Source organism: Amblyomma americanum, chromosome 4, assembly GCF_052857255.1.
Source record: "Amblyomma americanum isolate KBUSLIRL-KWMA chromosome 4, ASM5285725v1, whole genome shotgun sequence".
NCBI lineage: Eukaryota > Metazoa > Arthropoda > Arachnida > Ixodida > Ixodidae > Amblyomma > Amblyomma americanum.
This window is the reverse complement of record NC_135500.1, coordinates 219,241,995-219,259,107: the sequence shown is the minus strand read 5'-3', so window position 1 is coordinate 219,259,107 and position 17,113 is coordinate 219,241,995. Positions and strand designations below refer to the sequence as shown.

Genomic DNA, 17,113 nt, shown 5'->3' with positions numbered 1-17,113 from the left:
CAGCAGCTCTTCCTTAATTTTCTTAGTCCATCCTTTATCCCTTCCCTTATGGCGCTGTTTAGGTGTCCGCCGATATGTGTCTGCGCCATTTCCTTTGCCGAAAAAAACAATTTTCAATTTTTATTTTTGTAAACCTTGGTGGCAGTCGAATTTTGTGGCCACGGACCGAGGATCTTGTCCTCTGTGAAAGGGGTGAGGATTAAGGCGGTCCAGAGCACAACGCAGCTTACGTCTTCCGTGCACAAAGACAGAGCACTCACGCAGGAGATGAGTGGTTGTCTCTTCGCAGACACAGTTTACACAAGAAGGGCTGTCTGCCATCCCGATACGGAAAGCATATTGATTTGTGAAGGCATAGACGGCACAGCAATGTTGCTTCGCGACGCGCTATGTCACATGGAAGACGGAGGCGCAGTCCGCGGTGTCCAATGCCCTGAGGCGGCGGTTGCAGAACTCTCCCGTGTTCCATGCTGAAAGTGTCAGCTCCAGCGCCAAAGAACGAAGCTACGTCAGCTCTCGTCACCGGGACATTGACGGGGATCCCGTCGTTGTGGGCAGAGCGGGCAGCCTCGTCTGCCCGGTGACTTGCTTTAATACTGCAGTGCCTCGATCAGAGCTTAACCTGAGTCTTAAGATCGTCGCCAGACGTGCCGACGACCCACACAAGGCAAAACCATGAGCCAACCAGGCTAATAAACACATGCTTTCGCACGTCTATTCGGCTTAAGTACGTTTAGAACCCTACCATTTTTTCCCTTCCTGTATCAATTCTGTTGTACGAGTCCGACCAGACAAACTACAATTTGCTGTTCCATCGAAAAAAGGACGCTGTAATGGCACTTTCCCCGTGAGCACCTTCCGGCCGATCGGATACAGCTCCAGGCATTCGCAGTGATCCTTGGCACGTGTTGAAAGATGTTAGGACAGGCACTCCATTACAGCGCCCCTGGGGCACCCGACCGGTCTACCGTGCTTATACGAGCAGGACGGCACTGAGCGACAAAGTCTGTAATTGCGCAGATGCTATCGCTGCGTGTAACGTATTTGCCCCGGGCGGGCAGCAGCTATCTCGCGCACTGCCACGCAAGTGTAAAGCGCGCGCCTCTTTTTCACGCGTCTACCCTTGGCCCTCGTTTTTCCCTGCACGTGCTCTTCCACGTGCACCTGACATTGCCGTGGCACACCGACGCTGTTTTGATGATGATGATTAATTTTTATGGCGCAAGAGCATCTGTGGCCAGAGAGCGCCATGGCACAAGGTTGTATCTTCTACTCAAGGCGGGGTCCAAAACCCATTTCCCAAGCATTTCGCCCTAAATAAGCCGAGCACCAGACCAGGGAAAAGCTTGTACCGATTGTATCACCGGTGGGTACCCGGCGGCACTGGGGATCGAACCCCGCACCTCCCGCATGAGAGGCGGATGCTCAAACGACTATATAGGCTACCGCTGCGATGTGCGGCGCTGTTTTGATTGAGTGCCAGCTGTTAGCGTATTTGGGGCAAATGCGAGAAAGCCGAACTTTACTGTCTACGCCATATTATACCGCCCAGGTTTGTGATTTGGCATCGGAGTTCACATACAGGGGCAGCACTCAAAACAAAGCTGTCCATAACCAGGGAACCCCGAATTATTTGCCCAGCTGCGAAGATTCGAGAATGCGTGGTTTCGATCGGAGTTTTTCCTCCTTGCTTCAGCCCAGCGTGTGCGCAAATTTTAGTGACCACTTCTGCACATTTAGTACTCGTGAACAGTTTTGTTTTAAAAGCGCGGTCAGCCATATTCAAGCCGTGAAGACATTCACGGCGTGTCGCAACCTCGATATTTGTTTCTAATTGTTATACGCATTTGACCCCTCGCCATAAACGGACAGAGTACACAGAGCTCAGGAATAATTTGGCATCCGCTTGCAAGCTGGGGCACGATCGATGACTCGGATTGGTGCGTGTAAAACGTTATTCATCGCATAAACAGCTCCAGAAATGCATAACTGCGAACTTTCGTTGCCTACAAACGCCTTCTTATGGCTTAATTTGCAATTCTCGCGTGTGTAAATATCTATTGTAAGCTGCCGCTGAAACTCTTGTATAGCGAACCAGGATCCCCCCCGCAAACGGTGAAAACTGCGAGCTGCTGCTTTCATTCGCAGCTGCGGCAACCGCATTTTTGGGTAGACGCAACGGGGGCAATGCGTAATGGCCAGAAAATGACGCAGGCAGCGATGAATTATCGGCGAGGAATCGAGCGCTGCACGCAAGAACGCCCCAGGAGGCCCGACACGTAGCACATACCGAACGCCAGTCACATTTATTACACGCGGCGTCTGTCACGGACTTCTCTGCGATGCTTTGCCTGCGTGGGACGCATTATACACGCGGCGCACATTTCGTGCGGGGCCTTCCTTTCGTTCGCGTTCCGCCTTCGACGCGCCGTAAAGCACGGAAACTCGCGGGAGGCGGGAAAGTGCGTACACGCATGCCGTCAGCGCTGCGACGCTTTCGAGGACACTTCCGTCAGTTCGATGCTGCCTCATCTGGCCCGCCATCGCGCGTATATCTTGCACACCTCGTGCGCCTGGAAGGGAGGCACCGTCGCGCGTCATCTGCACTGTCGTCCCGTCTTCCTCTCCTTACGTTGTGTTTCGCCTGCTCGTACAAAATGCTTTCTGGTGATGTCGTACTCTGCGACGCGAAATAGCACTGGCGGTCAGTGGAGTGCAGCGAAAGCCGACAAAATACGAATATGCGGTCTCCTCTCGATATTTCCGAGTCGAAATGCTGAGCCGGAAATCTCCTGTAATTACGCGGAGTTCGATTAAAGGGGACCCTCTTTAACGCAGTTTAGACGGAGATGGAATCAAAGCGCCAGTTCGAATGACCCGGAAGTTCGAATTAAGCGAGTTTAAATTAACGACAGTCGTCTGCAAATGCAAAGGGAGACAAAATAAAAACAATGTGATCGAGTCCTATAAGGGCACCACCATGTGAACCCAGAAAAAGAGCGCGCGGGATTATCCTCTCTCGATCCTTCCAGCAACAAGACGAAACAGTGCCAGTGTTCTGGTTTCATTTCTTTGTTGTCACCTTTAATGTTTTCTATCTGTCCCACTGCGGCGCAGTTGTGGCCCGTCGTTCGATCGGCGTGCACCGCCGAACGACGCGCACGTCGTCGTCTGTCTCGGCTTGTTTGCACGACCGCCGAAGCGGGATTACGTGCGGCTCTGTCTCTCCCTCTCTCCACACAGAAAAGAGGGACGCCGTGCTGTAAACGCTGGGCGATACCTGTTCTCTTCTGTGTGAACACTGGCGACCCAGTTATTCGTCCGTGGAAAAGCCCCCCAAAGAGGGGATCAGACTCGCTTCGGGCTCAGCATCGACTGCAGTCTCTCTCTCTCTGTGTATACACGGCGGTTGTTCAACTTGTTCTACCCCCCCCCCCCCCCCCCCCCCGCCGCCTGTGTGGAATATGTCACGCATCGCCTTCCATGAGACCACACGTGGGGCCACATCGGAGTTATCTCTCCTCCGCTTGACAGGGAAAACAGCGATTCCGCATGTCTTGAGGATTCCAGATGATGCTGCAGCTCACATATGCATATATGCTCCAGATGCCACGGTGCCGATACAGCTGGCGAACGGAGATACTGACAGCGGGTATACATTCGCGATGCCGATGCAGCACGGAAGTGTGCAGCCTTGGTCAAAAGTTTTCAGGCCACACGATTTGCTTTCCAGCCATACAATGGAATATTAATGACGCCACTCACTGTAAGGTGAGCTGAACGCTCGTTCTCACCTTTCAATACCTTTGCCTTCAGGGGTGCCGTCATGGCGCCACTATGCGGCTTGGAAGCGAGCCCTGTGACCTGCAAACTTTTGACCAAGGGTGTGCGTATACGGCACCACTGAAGTAAACAATTGTAATGATGTTATTATTAGCCGCCCCACAGGTTGAGGTTGAGGTGTTGAATGCTAAAGGTGGGGTTAGCCTTGCTTTATCTGCCGGCAATTGCTCCACCGCAGCGTCCCTTCGATATTAACAATGCCGCATCTACCCCGCTAAGCGCACAGTCTCTTATAATAGCACACATTCTCTCCCGTAGTCACCATCTATGCACACAATCAATCCACACAGTTCACATCACAGCCCACCCCAGAAGTCACCATCTATGCACATATTCAGTCACAGTAGAACATAGGCCATTGTAGTGCCACACTCCATACGCACATTCACTCACAGTATAAAGTAGTCCACTGCGGAAGACACCATCTACGCACACATTCAATCACAGTAGGCCATAGTCCGTTCCTGCTGTCACCATTTAAAAACAAGATCCCCACACTCCCGCTGAGCCCTCCTCGGCGCTGAAAAGTTCCGGGCGGCACTTCTAACTGTGGTAGGCTACTTCAATTCGGGTAGAGGCTCTTTTATCAGAAAGGTGGCGCTTTGGCCTGCGTGCATGAGACGAAAGGGTCAGTTAGGCCAGCGGGGCGTGCCACGGACACAGAGCGGCGCTGGCTTCCTGCAGGGGTGTAAAAACTGCAGTGCCAAGCGCTGCGTTTTCGATCGAACCGAAGAGACAACGAAGTGCTGGAACCATTGGGGCTTGGCCTAGCACGCTTGGTCGGACATGCTGTACTGGCTGAGACGGCGTCTACTACTGCGGGCTCTCCGCAGCAGTAAGACGATGTTGTGAATAGAGCGCGCCAGTAGTCGGCCGCCTCTTGCATAGCACTGTTTTCTTTCTTTCGTTTTTGCATTATCGTTCGCTGTTTTCACTAGAACCGATAATAAGTTCTCAATTCTCACACCGCTTAATAGACCACGGTTCACTTGTGTTTTCCTTGGCCCATTTGTGTGTGTGCTTGCGTGTGCTTGCGTGTGCTTGCGTGCGTGCGTGCGTGCGTGCGTGCGTGTGCGCGCTTAGACGAATAACGAATTGAGCAGCAGCAGAGCTGGAAAAGGGCGGGAACCGGTCGTGGAACTAAATCAAGACCGCGCCAGCAGAACCATACATGCTAATCGCGGGCCGTTAATCACCGCGCCGGTTCGCTATAAAACCGAGGGTTGGAGAACAAACTCGTCTGCTTAACTGCGTTTGCTCAGGGCCTGTAAACCGTAAGCAGTAAAGCCGCAGCGACAGCAGCGAGCTGCGTGCGTTGTCCCTTCCGAACTGATAGCCTATCAAGGCGACCCTGTATGGTTCGTGCAACGAGCGAACTTAACCACGGCTCCAGCTGACGCGGTCGGCCTGTTTGCATTTACATGCGAAGCTTTAATGCGATGCACCACTCAAGGATGCCGGGCATCGAATTTCCTTGTGTGGACTGACAACAGCGCGGATAAAGACGAAGAAAAAAAAAATCAAGGGAAGAGTGATTGAAGACCAGAAAGTCGCGTGAGAGACGATAGCAAGAGCCGCACTTGCAGAAGCCATGCTTCCGGCGTTCAGTTCCAAACTCTGGAACTTTGGCCCTAAGAAGCAGCTCTTCTCACTGAATGCTAAGCTCTTCGACGCGTGATTGGTATGGAGATGATTTAGCAGCCTCTTCCTGGGTATTTTCGAAGCCGCTTTAGGAATGCTGCGGGAATGCTTTTTTCTAAGCATTGCTCAGCTTGCTTCTTCTCTGTTTTCAGAGCTTCGTAAACCAAATTATAACAGTACTTTAAGTATGCATTAATTAAAGTGCTCGGCGCGGAAGTTCTCGCGGCTTCAGCGATGTTTCGTGTAGCATTCGCCGTCGGCCGCCGGTATATTTCATTCTCATATTTAGACTTTTTTTGCGGTTTTTTATTTATTTTTTGGGGGGGTCATTTTAAATGCGGTTATCCAAGGCCGCCGTTTTCCATTCACTAAATATTTATGGTCATCCCACTCGGAGGGAATGAAAAGGGCCAGAAGAATCACACGATGCGCGCCGATTCACGATCGCGGCGTATGCGTATAATATTGGCGGCCCACACATGCATGTGCTGCCTTATAATAAGCCGGCCGCGCTAGAATTTCCCGCGTGGTGGCTTCCTTTCCTGCTTCCTGCTTTGTATGTGGTACATCGGGCCAGACGCGAGCGTGCACGTATTGGGGCCCGCCGACCGAGGCTTTCCGTATGCGGACCGAGAGCGGTTTTACGAGAAATTTATCAACGAGCTCGCGAATTGAAAGTTTCGCTCAAGATCGCCAGAGAAAGAAAAAGGGGGGGGGGGGGGGGGGTGAGGAAAGAAGAGATTATTGAAGGCAAGCGAGAGTCGGGTGTAATTATACGGGAGGAAATGCGTCCACCGCTGACGTGCGTGCATGCATATACTGTACAGGGGACGCAACGCATGTGCGAAGGACAGTGCGGCCAGTGAAGGACGCTGAGTGCTGTCCTTCCGCCCGTATGCATACACTGTGCGCTGGCGTAGTTCGAAAAAAGAATAAAAGACAGCCGAGGCCTCACAGCACCAGGCGCTGTTGTAGCGCTGCAGGAAGATACGCGACTAATGTCGGCGCAAAGGAAAAAACAAAAGGAGCACACCCTCCAATGCCATGGTAGATAGAGCACGACAATGCACGTGCGCCATGTAGCAGCCACTCCGGCGCCGGGCGGCGTATTGTGCATGCAGTGTAGCCCGGTTCGGCGGCTGCATGGCAGTGCCGTGCAGCGCGGCAGTCATGCCCTGCGCTGTTCCTTGCCCCGCGTTTTGCTCGTATAGTTTTCCTACCACGTCATCACGCACCGCAGTCATCATCATCGTCGCCGAATCCCCGCCGTCGTGGCAGCAATCGTCATCAGGAGGCCGGTTACGTCCGCTGCCGGCCAAAGGGCTCTCCCACTGAACGCGACTTAGCCCTGTGCTGTGTGACCGAGCAGTGTTAAGGGGGCTCGAATGAGAGGGAAGCATAGACTGCCAGATCTGACGCGTCCGGCAGCAGATGCCATCTAGGCCGGCGACTACAGTTCTATCCTGAGTGCTACGCACAGTCTGGTACAGACGCGTGATTCCTTGACACTTCGGGGAGTGGTGCACGGGCGGACGTCGTTCTGCGCAACGGTTGCCCAAATATGCTTCACCACTCAGCAGCGTCGTACACGTGATCGCCCACTAGGGGGGTTATTTCTTAGAAGCAGAGTCGCCCAACTGGAATTTCTTCATCCGGAAAAAAAAAAAAAAACAAGCACTGACATGCAGACGCATGCCGAAATTGAACATTTACAGATGAACGTATACCGTACTCCTGCGAGAGACAAGCGAAACATATCGAAACAATTCGTGCAGCTTTACGTCTTTCCACGGCTGTGTAGGGACGGAGGCTGTCTGTCGTAATTAGCGCTTGCGGATAATCTTGACCTATACGCGCGCCGAACAGGGATTGGTACTGCGCTCAGTGTTTTCGGGCCCTGTCGGGGCCTCGCATGCTCGAACCGCTTATCAGCCGCTTTATCCCGCAGAGAGCGCAGTGATCGACGACCCTCTGCGTGCCAGCACCCGAATGGCGATAAGAATAAAAGAACACGACCTGAGTTGTTCAGGTGAGGGACAGTGCAGCGAAACAAATAGGGTCATTCGCTCGCCAGACAAACAGCTGCATACACCGCGACGACCTTGGGGAGCGGCGGCGGCGGCACGAAAAACAGAAGATTAATCAAATGAGAAATAAGAGTTTCTGGCAGTCACGCCGCGGGTCGAGGCTCCCCCACTGTGCAAACAGTGGCGCACAATCGGCCGTCGCTGCTGTCGTCGTCCCGTCGAGCGTCCTTGCCTTCATTGTCGCTCTTGGCTGCCGCTGCTGCGGCATGCGTGCCAGTGTATATATACGTAGTACACAACGGTAGCTCCGACGCGCGAATGGCGTTTCCACCCGGCCGGGGCCCTAAATCAAGTTGACGAGGGCGCGCACTCCTTTGAAATGAAGGAAGGAAAAAATGAATAAGCGGCAGTGCAATATCGCTTCGGCATCACGTGCACATTTCACTTAGAAAATGTCACTCCGGGGTCATTTGACGTGATTTCAGATGTATACAGGCGCGAGCAATATAAAAGGGAACACGATGCTTCGTTTTACATTCATCAAGACCAAAGTTTATCTTCACTTCTCAATCGAATTAAAAAAAAAGCAGTGAAATGATCATGCGTCCAGAAGAACGCTATAGTCAGGAAAAGTAAAACAAACTACGGAGGACCATGCTCAGTTATGCCTGAGAATCGCTGACTTAATAGTGGTGTCCCCTCCGCTCCCTCCTGTATTTCTTCGACGAGTGTAACCGTCATTGTCTTTGTAAGCAGCACCATTAGAATTCACCCCCAACAAGGACGTCTTCACAGCGGAGTAAGTGCATTCCAGGACGGAGCGACCTTTATTGGCTTTGCAGGCTGCTGTGTATACTGCGGCCAGGTGTCGTTGACGTTTCTTGTCCAATAACGACTCGCTTACGTGGCCTCGTCGGTTGTCAACCGTATTCGCAGGTTTGTTACACTCTCAGACGAGAGAACAGCAGCGTGCACACTGTTGTGGCTGCGAGGGTTTCTCGGGTCGCTTCCAGAAGAACGATGCCAGTTATTTCGTCATTGCTTCCAGTCGCTGTTCAAGAGCATGCTCGTCGTGAGCTTTCTTCCTGAAGCAACTCGGCGGCAACTCGAGCAGGGAGAGGAGATGCGTTCGGCCTCGACCTTTCCCGGCAGCTCCGAGACCGGCCGCCTGTTCCTTCCAGGAACCGCGTCCCAGACACGCCGCGACCTGCCCGTCACAAAACGTCGCCGAAGCCAGCCGGCGGCGCGAGCGCTGTGCCAGACCGCGTGCAGTACTACTGTGTGTGACACATGCTGTGCAATCAGCGCCGGCGTCTGCGCTGTACGTACGTGCCTCGGAGCACGTGCTGGTGAGAAGGCCAAGAAGCGGGTCGCTCTCCTCGGAGCCGGCGTCTCGCGGCGGGTACGACGACCCACATCGTCGACCCTCCCCCCGGCCGACGGGGAAATGCGCGCTCGCTCGGGTTCTGCTTTTTCTTCGTCGCCGTCTTCGCTCTCGGCTGACTCTTCCCGACCCAGATTCCCCCCGTGCTCGCCTCGCTGGACTCCGCCAGTGTCTCGCGATGCTGGGCGGCTGTCGAAACAGCTGTACGGTAGTTTTCCGTGCTGCCCGCTGTCAGGATCCGCGCGTCATTATCAGAGCGTTTCACTCTTCTTGAGGCTCTGTATCGTTGTGGGTGCCTTCGGCAAGGTTTGAGCCACGCTTCCGCTCAATGTCTCGTAATGTCTTGCTCAGAAAAAAAAAAAAAGTTCTTTATCGGCCATCACATAGTTTTCCGATGTGAGAGATCTTTCTCTGGCGAGTAACCCCGTTAAAATTTGCAACAAGCGAAGGTTCGAGAACGAGTAGTGGTAGTTACACGGTCTTTCCTCACTATCTTTTTTTTGCACAAGGGTTAATGTAAGATTCAAGCGGACAGGAATGGGAGAGAACGGGCGACGAAGCTATGGCGACCGAGTCCTCTTGTGTTAGTACTTTTCCTTCCTCCTTTCCCTTTGCGCAGAGTGGTCATATTTTTCACGACAGGGGGTGGGGTAAACCATTCTCAGTACAGTTGCGCCATCCTAAGACACCTTCCGCGTAAATAGCAAAAGGTGACGTGTACTGGCGGCAGCACCCTGCTGCTCTACTCGAAGGCTGCGTACTTCCCTTTCCTGTACAGCTCTTGGAACGAGCGAAAGAAAAACAATAATGGAAAGGAAAGGTGTCCATATTGGATTCCATATTCCAAGAGAAAGCAAGCAGAAAGTTAGATGGGCGGATAAGATAAAGAAGTTTGCGGGGATACAGTGGCCGTGTCTGGCACAGGACAGGGTTAATTGGAGAGATATGCGAGAGGCCCTGCAGTGGCCGCAGTCAGGCTGGCGATGTTGATGACTGTGCTCAAATCCCTGATACGTTCCCAATAACCCACGGCTCCCCGCTATGCCATTTATAACCGCATCTGTGCGGGCTGGTTTGGCCCAACCCTGCTTTGAAGGTCAAGATTCTGCAGCGATGAAGACGAAGACCGAACGCTAAACCCTTAATGGACCAAATAAAGTTTTTCTCTCTCTCCTACACCATCCGCTGCTGCGACATGACTGCCGCGCAGAACATTCTGGTCTCACCGGTGCCTGCTTTTGGATAGTGGTGGCGTGCAGTAGGTGGAACGGGAGAAAACCCTCAGGCTATTCTCACTTGTCCAGAGGGACATGACAGCCACCCTGTTGTCCTGTAATGAACGCCGGACTTATCCGTTACAACAGTGCCGGCGCCGTTTTTCCAGGGAAGGTCCCGATATGCTGCAGCTGTGCCTACAGTAACGAAAACGGGGAGGAGCGAGAAAGGAGAAAGCCGTTGTTTCCTTAAACGGTATATAGCCACGGAATCTCTGCTCCAGGCGTGCATTCCGGCGTCCCCCCGATAGACCCCGTCACCTTGTCAGTACAGGAACTGTACAGCGTGGCTGTATCACCTCCGGGGGCCTTGTTGCACCTCGCAGAGTGGTCAGCCGAAGGCGGCGATAGCACTCCCTCCTGCACTGTCGTTCCACTTCCTGGAGATACGCGGTTGCTGCGCAGTGCAGCACCGCAGGATGAGCGAAGGGGAAGGAAGCGGGGCTTAACGGAAGTGGGCTTTCCGTACCGGCAAACGCGCCTGTTTCTGTTTCTTTTCTTTTTTTACGCAGGCAGGCACGTCACGACGTGCGCCATTCTCGATGCAAAATTGCCCGGCGAACACACGTGCACGCCGCGCTGATCTGCCGCCGCTAGAGCGACCGGATTTCCACGAAGCGCCGGAGGCGATTTCTCGCTCGAGGTGGCCGGGTTTTGAGGGGTGGCTTCTGGGTTGCTTGGAAGAAGGGGATTTGATAGAGAGGTTGGAGGAGGCAGAATGATGGCCGTATGCATACGCCGAGTTTCTTGTGCCCGTTACCGAAATCCAGTTGCAGTCCGTGCACCGACCACTCTGACGTCTCCCAAAGCCTGCGCAATCCCCGGTGCACGCGCAAGAAAAATCTGTTTTTTTCCCCTTGCCACCTCAATTCCTAAGCAGAACTGCTGACTATCCGGCGCAGAACAGCGTCTGCGCACTATTTCCCATGCGCATGTAAAGTGCACCGATCGTACTTCGCAGACTGAGCTCAGGCACTTGTCATGCTCGTCAGTCAGGCAAGACAGTCATCGACACAAGCGATGCGAGTACACAAGAACCGTGAGCGGGAAAGTTGCTGTAGTAAAGCGGTCACAAGACGGCGTACACGAACTGCGTTTACATGAATACGACAGAAGTCGGCTCCAGTCCACTGTTTGAGGGAAAGTGCAAAAACGTTGAGGAAGAGAGCAGAGGACGAGTCACGCCTTTCCTTCTCGAAACCTGCTCTTTCCCTCAAAAAGGGGGCTGGAGTCGACTTCTGTCGCATTCATGTAAACGTGGCTATACACAGCATCGGGTCGACATTTACAAATTTAGCAGAAAATTTTAAGGAACACAAGCTCAAAGTACGCAGAGCGTCTGCGGTAAACTTGAGCCGAAAGGCGGCTTGGTTCTCACGGTATGCATGTGGCACATGCCCCTGCAGAGGGGCAGCTTGGCTCGGATTTGCTCGCTTTACCTCTGCAGCTGAGACAGCTCCCGCCTTTTCCCTGGCAGCAGCTGAGCAACCTTTTGATAACTACTTGCTGCATGTGGTCAGAAATTCATAGACGGCTTTCGTTCCTTCAAACGCGCTCGAAATTCCAGCCGATTTAAAACAGTCTTTGATTGCGTTTCCTCATGCTTGCTTCACAGCAGTTTGAAAGGGACCGCAGGGGTACATATCTCTCTCATATGGCTGGCAATCATTTAAGGCGAGCGGTGCTTCCTACAACAGTCGTAACCCCCGCTCTCTCGACGAGGCATCGTTCCAGCTCTGTGAAGCATGTTCCCTTCTTTCTCAGGGCGGCCACGTGCCTTAGATATCGCTGATGTGTGAAGGCAGTGAAGCTATATGGCCAGTTAGAATGCATACATTTCCTTCCTTACGCATTGTCATGCATTCACTCGTCCCCGACGCGCATTCGCTTCGAACGTAACCAGCGGGATGGTAGCTTTGCAAGGCGTTAAAGCCAGTCTTTAAAGCACCGCAGAACATACGACTCTCCTCTAACTCCTTGGCAAGGAAACGTTAGGCCAGCTCTCCCGCACAACCGCAGTTCCTGTTTGGCAGGAGAACTCTTAAACGGAGGTAAAGTGCAGAGAACGTGATTGGCAAAGCGCGCCACGGTTACCAGTAATGTCGAGGGGACCCGCGCAGGGCAATGCGTGGCTGTATTGGACCGTTTGCACCCAACGAATCGTTTCACGCTACTCTTATCCATTCCGCCGCGCCGACTGAAACATAACGCCGTCAGGAGGCGCTCGAGCCACTTGACGGATTGCGAAAATCATGGATGGAAGCACAGCTGAAGTCGACTCGTAATGCTGTAACGGGGGAAGCACTCACCCTTCGCTGGTGCCCCCTCGCAATGCAGGGCAGCCACCCCCACCGCCTCCGCAAATACCTTTTTCTTTCCCGATGCTTCCGCCCGAGATGCGCTAACCTTACGCAAAGTGCGCACAAAGCGGCAACCGATTAGGCGAAGAAAGCACGTGGGCAGCAGCGACGCAGGCTGGTCGGCCCGAGAAAACGAGCAGTCGGAAAAGAAGGAAGGAGGCTCGGTAACGGTCGGCGCGTAACGACCCGTTTCCGGATTTGCTAGTATACAGGGCACCGGCACTTGAGCGCGAATGCACGGTGCTAGCTCTCGCGGGCTGCGGTGCCAGCAGGCGTGTCACAGCGCATGCCACGCGCGATGGAAGAAGAACGGGTGGCCGAGCGAGGAAGGAAAGGTTAAAAAAAATTAAAAGGACGCCGCCCACTGCTTGCCGGTCCCTGTCTGTGTGCGTGTGCTTAGCTATAGCCGCCCTACCTGACCACCCGCGGAAGCCAGAGCAGGGGCGCTAGGAAAAAGAAAGAAAGAAAAAGAAAGAGAGTGAGTGAGTCAGAGAGAGAGAGTAAGAAATAAAGAAATATGAAGGAAAGAGAGCAGAAAAGAAAGTTATACAGAACCACCGAGGAAACGGGAACACCAAGCGAAGGGGGCCTGCTTGTTTGCCGATCCTGTCCGTTCCGCTGGCGCGCCGAGCTTTATTCTTTTTTTTTCTTATTCTGTCCTTCCTTCTTTCTCTTTGTACAATTCAGCACGTGTGGGTCCACGCGTTGTCTGGCTGGAAAATGTCAACAAAGAAAATAATGGAGACTCACACGTGCGGACTTTCGAGAGCCTAATACACAACGCTGCGTTCTGATTTAGCGTGGCCGTCCGCGCGCATTTATATCTCCGTTTCTCCACCTGCTTTTCGCCTTCTGGCACATCAGTGTGCAGCGTCCATCGAACGCCGCGAGAGAGAGAAACCTCGCCTGCGGAGCCACAACTCTCCGTTTGTGGTCGGCTATAGCTCTGCTGGCAGTGAAGGAGGCTGGACAGAAAAGAGAAGGAAGAAATCGAACGGGTCTAAGGTGGGAAGGAAAGAGAGAAGAAGGACCGGTGCTTCCTCGAAGCGGCAGAGTCTAGAAGAGGAAGTCCTCCGCACTCGTGGAGGGCGGTGCGCACACGGAGCTGTCTTCGAGAACGACGCGGCGAGCGCGGCTGCTTATGCGAAGAGCTAATTGCGCCGACTGGCGTCGCTCGGCAGCAGTTCGAGCGCCTCGTGCACGTGCAGAAAATAAAGACTGCGAGGCGCCCGTGCGCGGACGGGCCGAACAAAAATAAGGAAACGGGCGCCTATTTCCGGCGCGCTCTTTTGTGCCGCTGCTGCTTCGCGCACCGAAGGCAGCGCTGTGAGAGAAGAGATTGCTCCCCGCTCGGCGAAAGGATGTCCGCAGTCAATTAAACGCCAAGCGGTGCCCGGCTCCGGCCCACGACTTCCTCTCTGTCTGTTTTTCCCAGGAGCCTGTCGGGATGACGAAACTTGAAGCTCAAGGGAGTTCCACCTCTTTGGATGTCGCTGCAGAAAATACGCGATTTCCAGCTCGGAGAATAGCTGCATCCTTTCGGATTAGCCGGTATTCGAACCGCCTTCGCTGAGTGGCTTAAAGTTGACATGGAAGTGTCGCGTGGAACCGTGGCTCGCTGGTTTCACCGTGTCACGTCAGAGTATAACGCATTATAACCGCGTCGATCGTTTAAATGGGCCCTGCTGACGTCATAATGGCCGCCATGTTTCTGCGTGCACCGTGGAAGCTATGCGTGGGCCACCATCACGTGATGTCACGTGGAGCGCACCTATACGACGCAAGTCTATCAGACTGGACAAGTCGCCTGCAGTATTCAAGCGGCTTTCGATGTGCAGCGAGCGCATTAGTTCATTACCAGCTGCAGTAGAACCAGTATATTAGCAGGTGCATTTTATGCATCAGCTAATTGGATATGCACATCTGAAAAAGACTGCTAATATCCTCTTCTTGGAGAGACTTGCTTCCCTTCGTGCGCCCAGAGGCGCCTTGCGGTCGAAAACAAGGCTTTGCCGACCGTTGCTCTTGAATCTGCGCATACAGCCACAGAACTAAAAAAGGGTCAACCCTATAATCCTCGTGGCCACATTGAACTCTGCCTATGCACCCCGCCGCGCCGCTGTCAGAGCGCGTTTAAGGCTCCGGGACGCGGATGGCGCCTTCGGTCTGTGCGCGCCGTTTACAGCCGCCCAAATAGGAACAAAAGCAAAGAAAGCGCACAAAAGGAGGTTGAAGAGCAGAGTTCGGCAACCTCTCCGTAGAAGGGGATTCCCCCTGCGCGGCCTGGGACTCGCGGGGCCAAAACAGGACTGGTCCCGCTCCCCTCTTCTGCACATTTGCTTTTTCCTTTTTTTATTTCAACCCATTGCTTTTTAGCAGCATCGCACCCTTCCTCCGCGACGAAACAGATGCCCCGAAAGGAGCTGAAAAGACAGAGACAAAATGAGAAAGAGAGAGAGACAGCGAAATGCTAAAGCGCGGTCTGGATGGATGACTCACGAGGTGAGCGGTGACTTTTTGTTTCCCTTGGTTTTTGAGCAATTTTTGTTCGTTTCAGGCGAAAGATCAGGCGCGCCGTTGGCGTTGAGTCCACAATCGGCGCTTCCCTCGTTATAACTCGCAGCGAGAACCAGTTTCCCAGACAAATGCCCTCCGTGTGTGTCGCCCTGAGAAAGAGATTCGGGGGTGTGGGGAGGAGGAAGGTTTGCGAAAGGGTCGGATGCAGGCCGCGGAGATGAGGTGTTCGCAACTCCGTCTCCGGTGGCAGTCGAAGAAGGGGCGCCGAACGTGGAGAGGGGGGTGGGCTGTTTATGAGCCTCTTTGTGTTTGCGTCCTTTTCGGCCCTCTGTTTTTGCGCCCGTGTTATGGCGTTGCGTTCGCTTCCTGTTTCAACACGGATAGGGGGGGACCTTGGTGCGCGCGGGCGCACGGCGACAGGATGTTCCCGTTTCTTTTGCGTCTTTGTGCACTTGCTTGTTACAGTTCCCTTCACCTCTACCTCTCATCGCCCCTCGCCCTCACAGCTCTCGTAGCGCGATCGTTGCGACGTCTTGCGTCGCTCAGTGCTTCTCACACACTGGCTTCTTCGCTTTCGGGGGGAATCCCCCGGCGTAGAGTAGGGGTCGAACGAAGGAATGACGAAACGGTTTGTCAGTGGACTCAAACTCGTCCTGACCGGCGCTAAACGTTCTGGTCAGTTATCTTGATACAGCGACCGCCCTATCCCGGCGATGGTCCCGGGTTCGAGCTCCGGACAGGGACCAGTGTCGCTTCAGCGAAGAATGCCGCTCAGGTTTTCTTCCGTTCGGCTACGCTGCACATCAGCGATAATTTCTCTCTCGGTCGGCTACACTCAAAGCTACCCGCGCATTTCCGTCTTCCGTGGTGTGATACACTGGCCAGTGTGTTGCGCAATGCGGCGCCTCCTTCCGGTGTTGCGGAGCCCCCCTCTCCTAATTACGGTCGCCTCCAGCAAGGTTGTCAGACCTCTCCTGTCACCCTGGATCCGCGCACAGACCGCGCCACCTTGCTGCTCGCCGTTGGCCGCTGGACGTACCGCGGGAACGCAGCTTGGGCCACGAAATGCGGGTGAAAGGGAAACGGAGAGGGCAAAAGAAAAGGAAAACAATGCTTCCCGGGATCGGCCAGGAAGTCGGATGATTATGGGGAGAGAATGACGGCCGCGCTTTTCCGGCGTGCGTTGCACGCAACAAAGCCGAACCCTCCTCCTCCGAAAGCGACGCTTGCGCAGACCTATATAGCTGCCTAGCCGCTTTACGCATATAAATGCACGCGGCAAACACCATCCACAGCGCCGCTCTTAGAAAGCAAGGAAAGGAAATAATGGATAGCTGGCACCTTTAATGCGCGTTGTGTGCCGTTTGGCTTGCTGCTTGCAACCGCCGTGATACCGCCGTCGCCGCACGCCCTGCATGCTTGTGCGTGCGAGCGATGTGCGTGCTTTTTCTTGGGCTGCCTTCGTACGTGTGAGAGAGAGTCCAGTTGGTGCGCCTGAGCTTCTTTCGCTGGCCCAGCTCGCGGGCGCGTCCTCGGGTTTGGCCTCGATGCAGCTCAACCGCGGCACGCGCGCAGTAATAATGCAGGCGCTTGCTTGCGCGCTCGGTGGGAGCCGAATTAGGAACAGAATGTCGGCTGGCCGCACGCTTACGAAGGCGTGGAAACCTCCCGCGGCTATATCGGCCAGAAGAAGAATGCATCGCACGTGTCGAAGCCGAGAGCAGTTTACGAGTCTATACTCGCTTGGAGCCGAATGAACTAAGTACCCTGTCGTGCCCCGATTGGCCCCCCCTTTTTTTTCTCTCTTTTTGCTCCGAATAACTGTTACCGTTCAGCTGCGAAGGAAGCCATTTATTTGTAGGCAATCTTTCTTTCAGTTACTCGTCCTGCACCGCTTTCGACACCCTAAGTTGCATGAACATGTGCGGATTCTGCTGCGGACTTGTGTCATGCAGATCATACGATACATGGGCTCGGTAACAGCCAGCCAGGCTGTAGTGGTTAGTTGTTAGCTGTCGATGGTGGTGAACGGATAATGTAAACGTTACGTATTTCCACGGTGTCATT

The 17,113-nt window shown here is 53.8% G+C and overlaps 1 protein-coding gene across 3 annotated transcripts in view; it reads left to right on the top strand.

Annotated features, from left to right (window-relative positions):
* Glut4EF (Glucose transporter 4 enhancer factor) overlaps nucleotides 1-17,113 on the top strand; it is a 149,737-nt gene that overhangs the window by 67,040 nt on the left and 65,584 nt on the right. The window lies entirely within an intron of this gene.